Genomic DNA, 11,820 nt, shown 5'->3' on the forward strand with positions numbered 1-11,820 from the left:
AGTGAGACTTGCACCCTGTACTGCTCGCTTGCTGAATAGAATTCAGTGTATTTTGCTGAACCAATTGCTTTAAATGTGTTCGCCAGATTGTTGTATGAAGTGTTGTTGTAGCCATGTTGGTCCCAGGATATTAGAGACACAAGGTGGGTGAGGTAATTTTTTTTTTTTTATTGGACCAAAAGGTACTGCCTCACCCACTGGGTCTCATTAACTGATTGAAATTCAGACTGGGAAGGAAGAAAATCTTTGTTGTTACTGCAAGAAATGTGTCCAGGAGCCACCCTCAAGAATAACAAGGGTTGTAAATTAAGAATTTTAAATAAGAGTTACCATAATCATTAGAAATGAACCTGGCTTGTTCATCCAGCAGATGCTTAAAGGTCTGGTCTTGTTTCCATTGAAATCTTTAGCAAAAATCCCATTGATTTCAATGGTAGCAGGATCAGGCCTTTAGTGGCTACTCTAGAAAACGTTGGTCTTGTTCCCCCCCACTGCCCCAACCTCTGAAGATTAGCATAACTTCCGTTGACGTAAATGGGAGCTGTGGGAGCTCAGCATTTGTAAAATCAGACCCCAGTGCTGAGTACCCACAACTTCAGCTGAAATCAAAGGTAACTGCAGGTGCTCATTTGTTCTGAGGCTAAGGGTCTGAAGTGGGGCACCCAAACCAGTTGTCATTGCAAAAAAAAAAATTGGATCTAAATCTCTTTGGCCATTCTGTATGTCCTGTGGTCTACACTAGGGGACTGAGACTCAGAACTCAGGGTCTGGTTTTCATTAACTTGCTTTTTGATTTTGGAGAAGACACTTCACTTTGTGAGACAATGGGGGTGAGGTAATATCTTTTATTGCACCAACTTCTGTTGGTGAGAGAGACAAGCTCTCAAGCCAGCAGAAGTTGGTCCAATAAAAGATATTACCTCACCCACCTTGTCTCTCTAATATCCTGGGACTGACACAGCTGCAACTACACCTTCATATTTTACTTTTGTATCAGTTTTAACCAATTGTAAATTAATTGTCTCAGGAATCTCATTTAGGCTAAATAAATATTTATAAATCACTTTGCATTCCTCAGATGCTAGAAGTGTAAAACTTGTTATAAAGAGCTGTCACATTTCAGACCAATGATTGACATGAGACTGGCCTTGAGCAGAAGAATGCACTGTTTTGTGGATCTATCTTGTTACACTGGTTAGTTGTCCAGTCATCTGAAGGGAACGTTTCACATTTACTGAAGATAGCTTGAATGTTATAAGAGATCAACATCTTAGATAAGGACGTGTAAGGGTAGAATATTTAAAAACAAAAGACCACGTGTGAATGAAAATCTGCAACAATCAAGCAGTCACATTAACTTTTCTCATTGAGAACCTTTTTTTACTGACCTTTCAGAGAAGCAACTTTCTCCTACCAGTGCCTTGTCTTCTAAACCTTCTCTTATTTTGCAGTGCCTGACAAAGCAATCAAGTTGTTTTAACTGTCTGAATTTGCATTCTGAAGTGCAAGTGCAGTGTTATCCGTAGTCAGAATTGATATGGATATTATTTCTAATTGAACCATTCTAAACTCCAAATGGGTGATTATTTAGGTGACAATAATAGAGCACTTTACAACTAATCTCGCTAGAAACATGTAATTTGTATGTCACAGGTTTTTTTGTTTTGTCTTGGTAAATGCAGATTGTAACTCAAACAAAGCAAGAAGGCTGTAGACATTTAAAAAAACAAAAAAACTGAGAGCATGCTCTAGTGTTGTGCCTAGGACAAAGAGCCAGCAACTCCTGAGTTCTAATCATTGTTCTGGCACTAACTTCCTCTGCGGTTTTTATCAAGTTGCTTCGGGCCAAATTTTTCAGATGTGGGTGCCAAAGATAATGAATGATCATGCATTATTTTGAAAGCCAGATTCCATCAGCCAAGTACACAACACTATTTGTACATGATGTACATAAGCAGAGAGAAATGCATTCAGTTTTAAATGTTCAAATTTCAAACAAATATAATCAAGGGGGGAAAACTTCTAGGCAATAAAAAGGGAATTCACAAGCCAAAGCAATTAAGTTGGAAGGCAAAGTATATTACATTTTTTTTAAAAACCTAGCATTTTAAACTTATTTTCAATGTCTCCAGAGCCTTTTGCTGTAGAGAGAACCCCAAATGGGAGGGGAGTTTTTTCTTTCTTTATGATGTATAAAGAAGTTGAAAGGTTTTGTCAGTATAATTTTTCTGCTTTGTTGCTGCTGTTTGCTAGAGATTCAGGTCTTGTTACCCTATTCTTGTTACCCTATTCTTCCTGGAATAGGGTAACATCAAGATCATGACATGAGCCCCAAGGAAGTAAAACCTGGGTAACTGCAAAGAGAAGGGCTGTTTAGGCAGATTGTTGAATACTTTGTTTTGTTTTGTTGCTTTTTAACTCTTATCTAGCAAACAGCTGGGAAGAATGACCTCTTTGTTAAATTTCCACCAAGTGCGTGTGGGGAAAATGCTTCCATCCTAGTTCTTTGGTCCTTCAAAGAGACCAAAACAGGGAAACGAAGAATGTATTTAATATTTCTAAGGTAATAAAAAACCCATACCACTTCCAGTCTTTATCCTTCTATGAGGCCTTCTCTACTCATCTAGAGTTCTCTACCTATGGCCCTATCACCATTATCTGAGGAGCTACATCATAAAGAAGCAAAAAAGGCCAGCCATTTTCATTCTGTCCAAGTTACCGATAAAATAGGCAAATAAATTGAAACCGCTGGTGTTGAGGACAAACCTTCATATGCTTAGTTTAGTGTGGATCTATCACCTTAGAGCAAGGGTGTTTTGTATTATTATTTTTTTTAATTAATTTTGCCAAGTTGCAGCAGCAGCTTCCTCTCCAATAGTAAATGAAGCTTTCAGGAGACCACATCTTCTGTATTCCAGTTCTGATCTTAATGTAGATTTTAATAGTCAATCAAGATGCTTGCTAAATTATAGTACTGTACATTAGGTCTGTTCCTGCACTGCTGTAGAAATCCTGATCATTTGGTTTTTATTACTTTTTTGATTTAATGAACAGAAAACATTAAAGCTAAATGCAAAACAGCTATATAAAAATGTTCAGAAATCCAGAAAAATGACAGACATAGCTGTGGAAAATACTTACCAGAGCCATTGTCCCTGGTAAATGCCATTAACTTCGATCGAATGCTTCTGGTGGCCTTCATTTTTTTTCCCCCCCCCCCTCTCTCCTACATTCCTTTTTCTGTGTTCAGAATGTTCAAACTGTACATCAGTATCTCTTGTCACATGGCTATAAAAATAACTCACTCGAGCCTGTCTTGTTTATTAGGCCAGGATTCAAAAGTCAGAAATGATTAATCACCCAACCTTCTATCATATAAATATAGCTGCTATAAAATGAAAAAAATCTATAAAATTCCCCTATAGTTAAAGAATCTGACTAGACCACCGACTGCAAGAATCTATCAAAAGTGCTAGTTATCCTACAGAAATGGTGTAGAGCACTACAAGTTACTGCAGTGTTTGGAATCAATACCATATTTTTGGTACTGACAGATGAATGTGTATAAAGTGCATTGGCTATGAAATGCACTAGGACATCACCCATTTTTTCATTAGTGATGAAAATGGAGCCAAAAATGAATGTGAGCAGGAGTAAATGTTGTGAAGTCAACAGTGAAAACAGCTTTTAACCCAAACTGGACAGTGGATTTTCTTTTTATTATGCCACCTCATTTAAATGCAAATCCTTTGTGTTTAATATGCAAAATCACTCTCTCTGTCTGTAAGGTCATCAACATGAGGTGCCACTTTGAATCAAAGCGCAGTAACTTCAACGGGGCCTATCCTCCTGGCAGTGTTGCAAGACGTGACAAAATTGAAAATCTGAAGTCTTCATATCACATTTCAAATGTCATTCTTACAACATCAGCGACTGTAAAGGGAAAAGCAACAGCCACTTCTCTTTGGATAATGTTGGTACTAGCTAAAAAGAAAAGGCCTTTCCTGGTTGCCACGCTTGTGAAGGAGTGCCTGTTGGAAATGCTAGAAGAGCTTTCTGCTGGAGATGAAAACAAATATGACATTGTGAACTGTGTGAAGGCAAGTTCCCCTGTCTGATTCCACGGCACTGTGAAGATTGGAGGTAATTTACAAGGATTGTTTCAGCAGTGCTTTCCGAGTTAAAAAACAACCCGCCAAATACGTGACTCTTGCAGTGATGAATCAAACAATTTAAGTGACACTGCCCAGCTATCACTGTTTGTTAGAGTTTATGATTTTATGCTGTCTGAAACAAAAACTCCACAACATGAAGGAAAAAGAAGCAAAACTTAACTGTGACATCTAATTGCTAGCAAATGCAAGAAACAAAATATAATCCCCAGAGGTCTCACCATCTATAACGCTCTAACCACTATATACAGATTCAAATAAGCGGAACAAAAGGACTTCAGAAAAACTCAGGCACCATCTCCTGCACCTCACATAGTCCAGAAGGGACCACCTCCAACAAGAAATCATCACACACTCCCACGCACTGGAAAGAAAAAAAAAAAAAAAATCAGGAAACCTTCCTGGACATCACGCAAGAAATGCAAAATAAATATCAGAAAAACCCAATGAGACACATCCCACACAAAAACGAGTGGAACAACTCCTCCACAGCACTACAACTCCTCCACAATACACAGAACTTCACCTCCAGGATAAACCAGGGCCCACCACATGGGCACTATACAGGATCTCAGCATCATCAATTTATCAAAAGTACCTCTAACCGGCACAGAACAATCTGTACTCTCCAAGGAAGTAAACTTCTGCACCACCACAGAACCTGATGATACCATACTAACATATGGAGAATTAGAAGAATTCTTTTGCCGACTCTGCCTCGAAGAATTCTTTTACAACAACGACACCACCCAAAACTACCGTGTCCCACTGGCAGTCATAAGTAAAAAAGAATCTTCTGATTGGACACCCCACAGTGGATGAAACCACACGCTTGATCATTATGTCGATTGCTTCAGGAAAAAAAATGAACTATGAAATCCTTAAGAAACATCCCATCCACCAGAGACAATGCATGGGTGGGAAGGCACGTGGAGTCACGTCCCCCCACCCCTGAGTTGCTGCTTGGCTTGTACTGAGTATGCTCACATGCACTGAGTATGCTCAGTAACATCTGCTAAAGCTACTGCCCTCACTCTGCCCCCCCGCCCAATCGGTAGGTACGAGTCATCTCTGCCATCCACCACAACCTCTCCACCTCTGAGAGGACAGCTGTACAATCCATGAAATCCAACCACCAGATAGTGATCAAACTAGTGGACAAAGGAGGTACCATCATAATTCTCAATCATGATGACTACATCGGTGAGGCCAACCGCCAACCCTCTGACACCACCTACTATAAAGAACTCAAAGAAGACCCCTCACCACAATTCACCCAGGAATTTAAGGATATAATCAAATACTTCCCCAAACAACTCCAAGAGAAACTCTACAACCTCACCACCCATAAACCCACTGTTGGTATCTTCTACATGCTTCCTAAGATACACAAACAAGGGAACCCAGGTAGTCTACTCCTGAGGGAATTGTGTGCAAATAAAATAAAAATTCTGTGACAAAAATTAAAATTCTGCGCACAATATTTTAAAATTCTGCAAATTTTATTTGTCAAATACATGTGGAGGCTCCAGCATGGCATTGGGGAGCACATGCTACTGGCTGCCCAGAGGTGGGAGATCACTGTGCAGCTCCCCGCACTGGGACACGGACTCAGCGATGAGGCTGCACCCAACCCTGACACAGCACAAGGACAGGGCCTGCCCCAGAAACACTCAAGGGCCCTGCCCTCCATGCCAGGTGCACCAGGTGTGGGCAGGCAGGCTCAGCAAGGCAGGATCCAAGTGTGGAGGGGCTTAGTGTGGGGGGATACAGGTGTGGGTTGAGAGGGTTCTGTGTGGGGCAATCGGGGTGCAGGCAGCTAAGTGAGAGATCTGGGTGCAGGGGGGGGGATCTTGATGCACAGGGGCTTGTTGGGGGGTTCTGAGTGCAATAGTAATGTGACTCTGCAGGGGGGTCCAGGTGAAGGTGGTCGGGGCTCAGTGGGGGGCGGTCTGGGTGTGAGGGGGAATAGAGCTCGGTGGGGGGTCTTGGTATGGGGGGTCAGATACTGTGGGAGTGAGGCTCAGTAAGGTGGGAATCCAGGTGCAAGTGGCTCATTGGGGTGGTCCAGATGCAGGGGGATTGGGGCTCATCAAGGGGGGGTTCTGGGTGCAAAGGGGTGAGGCTCAGAGGGAGGGTCTGAGTATGAGGGGGTCTGGATGCAAAGGGGTTGGGTGGATGGGGGAGCAGCTCCCTGTACAGCAATCCCTCCCCCTGAAGCTGAGGAGCGATGGGTGCAGGAAGTGTGTGTGTTGGGGGGAAGAGTTTGCAGAGCTTCCTACAGCCAGGGGAGAAATCTGGGGGTGAGTCTGACATAGCCCCAGATGCCATGCAGGGGAAAAGGAAGTCCCGTCCTCCCCAGCCCAGCTGGGACTAGCAGATGAGCCCAGTGCAGGGTAGGAGCCACCAGCCAGGTCTTCCCCAGTCCCATCCCCTGCCCCACAGAGATTTACCTCTCTGCCGGCTGACCTGGGCACCCAAAACATACTGCTGGGGCGGGTTGCATGCTGCTCTTGTGGCTTCCCTTTGCTTCCCCATCAGGATGTCATTTTTCTGCGAGGAAACAAAGAAATCTGCTGGGGACAATTTCTGCACATGCACAGTGGCACAGAATTCCCCCAAAGGTAGTAGACCCATCATAGCTGGTGACAGTACTTTTACTGAAGGAATATCGGGATTCATAGAAACCATCCTCCAACCACTCCCCACACAAAGGGCAAGCTTCCTCCAGGACACAACCACCTTCCTCCAGAAGCCCTGCAACATTAACAACCTCCATCAGAACACCATCTTTGCCACCACGGATGTCCCCTCCCTGTACACCAACGTCCCTCACAATGACAGCATCGCTGTCTGCCTCAAATATCTACAAGGTAATGGACAACACTCAGATACCCACCCCAGACTCATCTATTTCATCCTCAGCCATAACAATTTTACATTCAACAACAAACACTTGGTTCAAGTCATGGGAACAGCCATGTTTATTAGGATGGCTCCCCAATACGCCAGCCTCTTCACAGGCCACCTTGAGGATGAATTTCTGGACAACTGCACCATGAAACACCTGAGATACATGGATGACATTGTCATTCTCTGCACAGATGACCTAAACTCCCTCCTAGATTTCCACCACACTTTCAACAACCCCACTCATCCATCAAACTCCCTCTAGAACACCTCCGCAACAGCATCAGCTTCCTGGCCACTATGATCAGTGTGACTGGGGTCCCAGGAAGGGCCAGACTGAGATTGCTCAATCAGGGCAAACTGCAACAAATGGGGCAGACAATCCCCAAAACTGGTGGTTATTCTAATAATTAGATTCACCAAGCCAGCAACAAAACAGCTTTTACAATACCTTACTGGTTACCCAGAAGCCAAAAACACAGTTCCCTTAAAGCAATCCAGTTTTAGGCTCCCACCCAGACAGCCAGGTCAAATATGAGGAGGATTACTGAAAATCTTGTTAATCATATATGAAGTTCTGCTTACCCACTAGGTCAATGAATATTTCAGATCTTACTCAAATACAGCCAATTCTTATTAACTAAACTGAGATTTATTAAAAACAAAAGAGAGAGAGTATTGGTTAAAATATTTTAAATATAGATATGAATAAAATTCTTAGGTCCGCTTCATAGTAGAGGTGATGAGCTTTAGAGCTGCAAAGAGTTCTTTGAGAATTAGTTCCATAGGTTAAATTCCAATGTCCAATATCAGGGTGATCCGGACTGGAGCTGGAGACCTCAGTCTTGCTACTCAAACTTCCCCAGATCTGAGATAACAGGATCAGGGCCCTAAAGTTCTTTTATAGATCTCTGGAAGGCTATTGACAGCCTCTTGACAGTAAGTGAATAATAGGTGATCATCATGGCTTTGAAGACCTCCTATTTCCTAAGTACCACCAGTAATTAGCTGCATGGATTAGCATAAGGCAACTGCCCATCTCCTGCCATTTACAGGTAGTTTACTACAAACTTCAAAGAGAAATAAAGACAATGGTATAAAAATATTATTAAAGCTAATGTTAAAAAAAATTATATAGTACATAGGTTGGGAAAAGAGTGTCTGTACATCTGGTTATAGTGCTTAGATCATCCACAAATACAAAATTAGTTTTTTAAAAGTCATATGATACATAGAGTACATAATCAGCAATAAACCAAATTTAGGTGAATAGATTTAACAATAGAGTTTAGCAATTAGAATCTGAATACTCGGGTACATCACTCATGAAAAGTTGTACAGAGATTTGGTTGTGGAAAGCAAAATATATCAATGAATGGCGATTGTCCCTCAGTAATTGAGAATTAGGTTGGTTGCCCATCTAGAAAATACTTTCCTAACTCAGCTTCTCATCGGCACTCCAGCTCATCCCTCCTGATATTGCAGATGTCCAGTGATGTGTTCTATGTAGATATCTCTCGACCACCTGATGGTGTCAGACACCATGAGTTGCCACATCAGCCGAAAGAAAATGAGGACTTGTGGCACCTTAGAGACTAACCAATTTATTTGAGCGTAAGCTTTTATGAGCTACAGCTCACTTCATCGGATGCATTCAGTGGAAAATACAGTGAGGAGATTTATATACACACAGAACATGAAAAAATGGGTGTTATCATACACACTGTAAGGAGAGTGATCACTTAAGATGAGCTATTACCAGCAGGAGAGCGGGGGGGGGGGGGAGAAAACCTTTTGTAGTGATAATCAAGGTGGGCCATTTCCAACAGTTAACAGGAACGTCGGAGGAGCAGTGGCGGGGGGGAGGGGGGAATAAACATGGGGAAATAGCTCATCTTAAGTGATCACTCTCCTTACAGTGTGTATGATAACAACCATTTTTTCATGTTCTGGGTGTATATAAATCTCCTCACTGTATTTTCCACTGAATGCATCCGATGAAGTGAGCTGTAGCTCACAAAAGCTTATGCTCAAATAAATTGGTTAGTCTCTAAGGTGCCACAAGTACTCCTTTTCTTTCTGCGAATACAGACTAACACGGCTGCTACTCTGAAACACATCAGCCAAGTGTAGCATTGACCGATTCCGCATTCTCTCAGTACTGGGGTCCCATGTGCCTAAGGCTCCGATGATCAGTATGTGTGTCTGGACCTGGTAACCCTTAGTTCTCAAGGTTTCGGCCAGAGGGGCATATTTCTCTACTTGCGAGCTCGGGCATCTCCTTTTGATATTTGAATCAATAGAATGGGGTTCTCAAACTGGGGGTCGGGACCCCTCAGGGGATTGCGAGGTTATTACATGGAGGGTCGTGAGCTGTCAGCCTCCAGCATTTCTAATGGTGTTAAGTATATAAAAAGGTGTTTTTAATTTATAAGGGGGGTTGCACTCAGAGGCTTGCTATGTGAAAGGGGTCACCTGTACAAAAGTTTGAGAACCACTGCAATAGAACATAGCGACAGACAGGAATTCTCTGGTTACATTGTTAACCTCTAACAAGATATAGTTAAACAGACACAAAAACAATCACTATCTTCTTCTAATTCTCTAACAGTGCAAGTCTACATTTCAAAGCTCTAATTTATCTAACATGGAATGGCCCTAATTACCCATTTACATACTTTTTAATATGTCTCTAAAGGTTGAATTTGGGTGATGAAGCCTGCTAGGTGCTTAACCCTTTCTGGCTCAGTGACACAATCAGCTTGAACAATGGAACCCTACAGATAACTATATACAAGAAACCTGTGGGATCACCATACCTACCTTCACAGATCCAGTAGCCACGCTGTGATGATGTGTTCACCCCACACCAGTCCTGAAGGGACTAAGCTGGCATAGACAGGGCCAATTAACCTTACAGGCCACACCTGGTCAAGAATCTGGCTTGATTGAAAATGACTAATGGCTGATCAAACCCAGCTGGAGGAGAAACTGGCTAAGGTATAAAGCCAGGAAGTTGGGGGCAGAAAGGGGTTGAAGTGTGAAAGCTGGTAGTCACGCTCTAGGTTTAGAGAGGCAAAAGGAGGAAACCCTAGGGACAGAGAGATGTCCTGGGATCCTGGCCCTGAGGGAAGGATTTACTCAGAAGTTGTGGAGAAGAAACACTGTGGGAGATGAAGTAGGAAGCAGCTCAGTGAAAGAGCAACAAGATTACAGGTTGTGCAGACCTTGGCTGCTGATTGTAGGGTCGCTCAGCTGAAACCCAGAGTAGCAGGTAGGTGGGGTTCTACTACCAGCCATTGGGAAGTGGCACAGGATTGCAGGGGACATCAACTGGACAACTTGTCCAGAGGCACTTTGACAGCCCCAAAAGGGGGATTATATAGTGACCTAGCTGTAGAGCTGAGCCATGGAGAGAGAGAGGCCACAGGGTGAATGTGAAGTTCTAGGGTGCAATTTAGACTAATGAAGAGTTGTCACCTTTTACCCTGTACCCCTTAGTGCCTTATTATGCCTTGCTACTGTGGGTTTTTCTGCCTGGAACACCCACAGACAGCAACAAGTATGAACTTAGTCTCTATGTATTATACAGCCCTAGTTAAATGCTTTAGATTTCAGGAGCCTGCCTGCCTCACCATGGACTTCCAATGGTCTTCACCAGCCTTGGGTAACCACTGGTAAAATAACTCCACACTCTCCCCAGACTCAATTTTCCCCATAAACCTGGGTTCTGCACTGTCCAGCCCTCTCCGGGCAGCTGAGATTTTAAAGGTCCTGTTGCCCCTGTAAAAGATCAATATTCAGCAGTCTGCTACTTTAACTGGAGTTACTAAACAGTTCAGTTTAAACACAGCACTGAATTAGTTTAGATTAAAAATAAAATAAGCTTATTTAACTGCAAAGAGATTTTAAGTGAGTAGAAGTATCAAGTATTTAAAGTCAGAATGGTTATAAGAGAAATAAAGGTAAAATGCTTTCTAGAAGATAAAATTTAACAAACTAGACTTGGTTCAAGATAAAATCCTTACTACATCTTCCCAGCAACATGACTGACCAAATTCAGGGCTGGTTCCTTTGTCTTCTTGGGCGAAAGAGATGAATCGGGGTGTTTTTGCCCCCTCACTTTTATAACCCAGTCACCCTTTGAAATGCATTTTCCTGAAGGTTATCTCTAAATAAAGTTCATTCCAGTTGTGAGGAAGGAGACATGGAATCTCATGGTGAAAGAGGTTCCAGGCTGTTGTCTGCTAAAATGCAGATCAAACTGTTTCTGCGCCCCTTTGTTGCCAAAGAATGGCTACTTGACAGGTGATTGGTGCCTCCAGCCAGGTGTCAAAGTTGATTGCCAACTTGTCCTTTGTCTTTGATAAACCAGTTTACCCACTCCAGATTTGTCTGGTAAACCCATTGTAGTCATAATTTCAGTTTATATTCATCTTAATATGCATTTCATACATACATTACAAAAGAATATTAATGATCAGTGTGTTATTAGTTTTAAAGGATATTTTGCATAAAGATTATTACAATAATATGTAGGGTGTGAATACAGGGGTGCTTTTTGTCACAGTGAGTGAATGATAGAAGGGGGCGCCAGACTGGATGAGAGCTGATTCCCTAGACACAGCCATTAGGAGGTGCCCCAGTGGTGAGTGAACCCCGTTACACATCCCAAATATACCAAGAAATTTGTTATCTACAGCCAGGTCTTCAGACACCACAGAATATGCTGCGAGGA

This window comes from Natator depressus, chromosome 1 (genome assembly GCF_965152275.1).
Source record: "Natator depressus isolate rNatDep1 chromosome 1, rNatDep2.hap1, whole genome shotgun sequence".
Classification (NCBI taxonomy): domain Eukaryota; kingdom Metazoa; phylum Chordata; order Testudines; family Cheloniidae; genus Natator; species Natator depressus.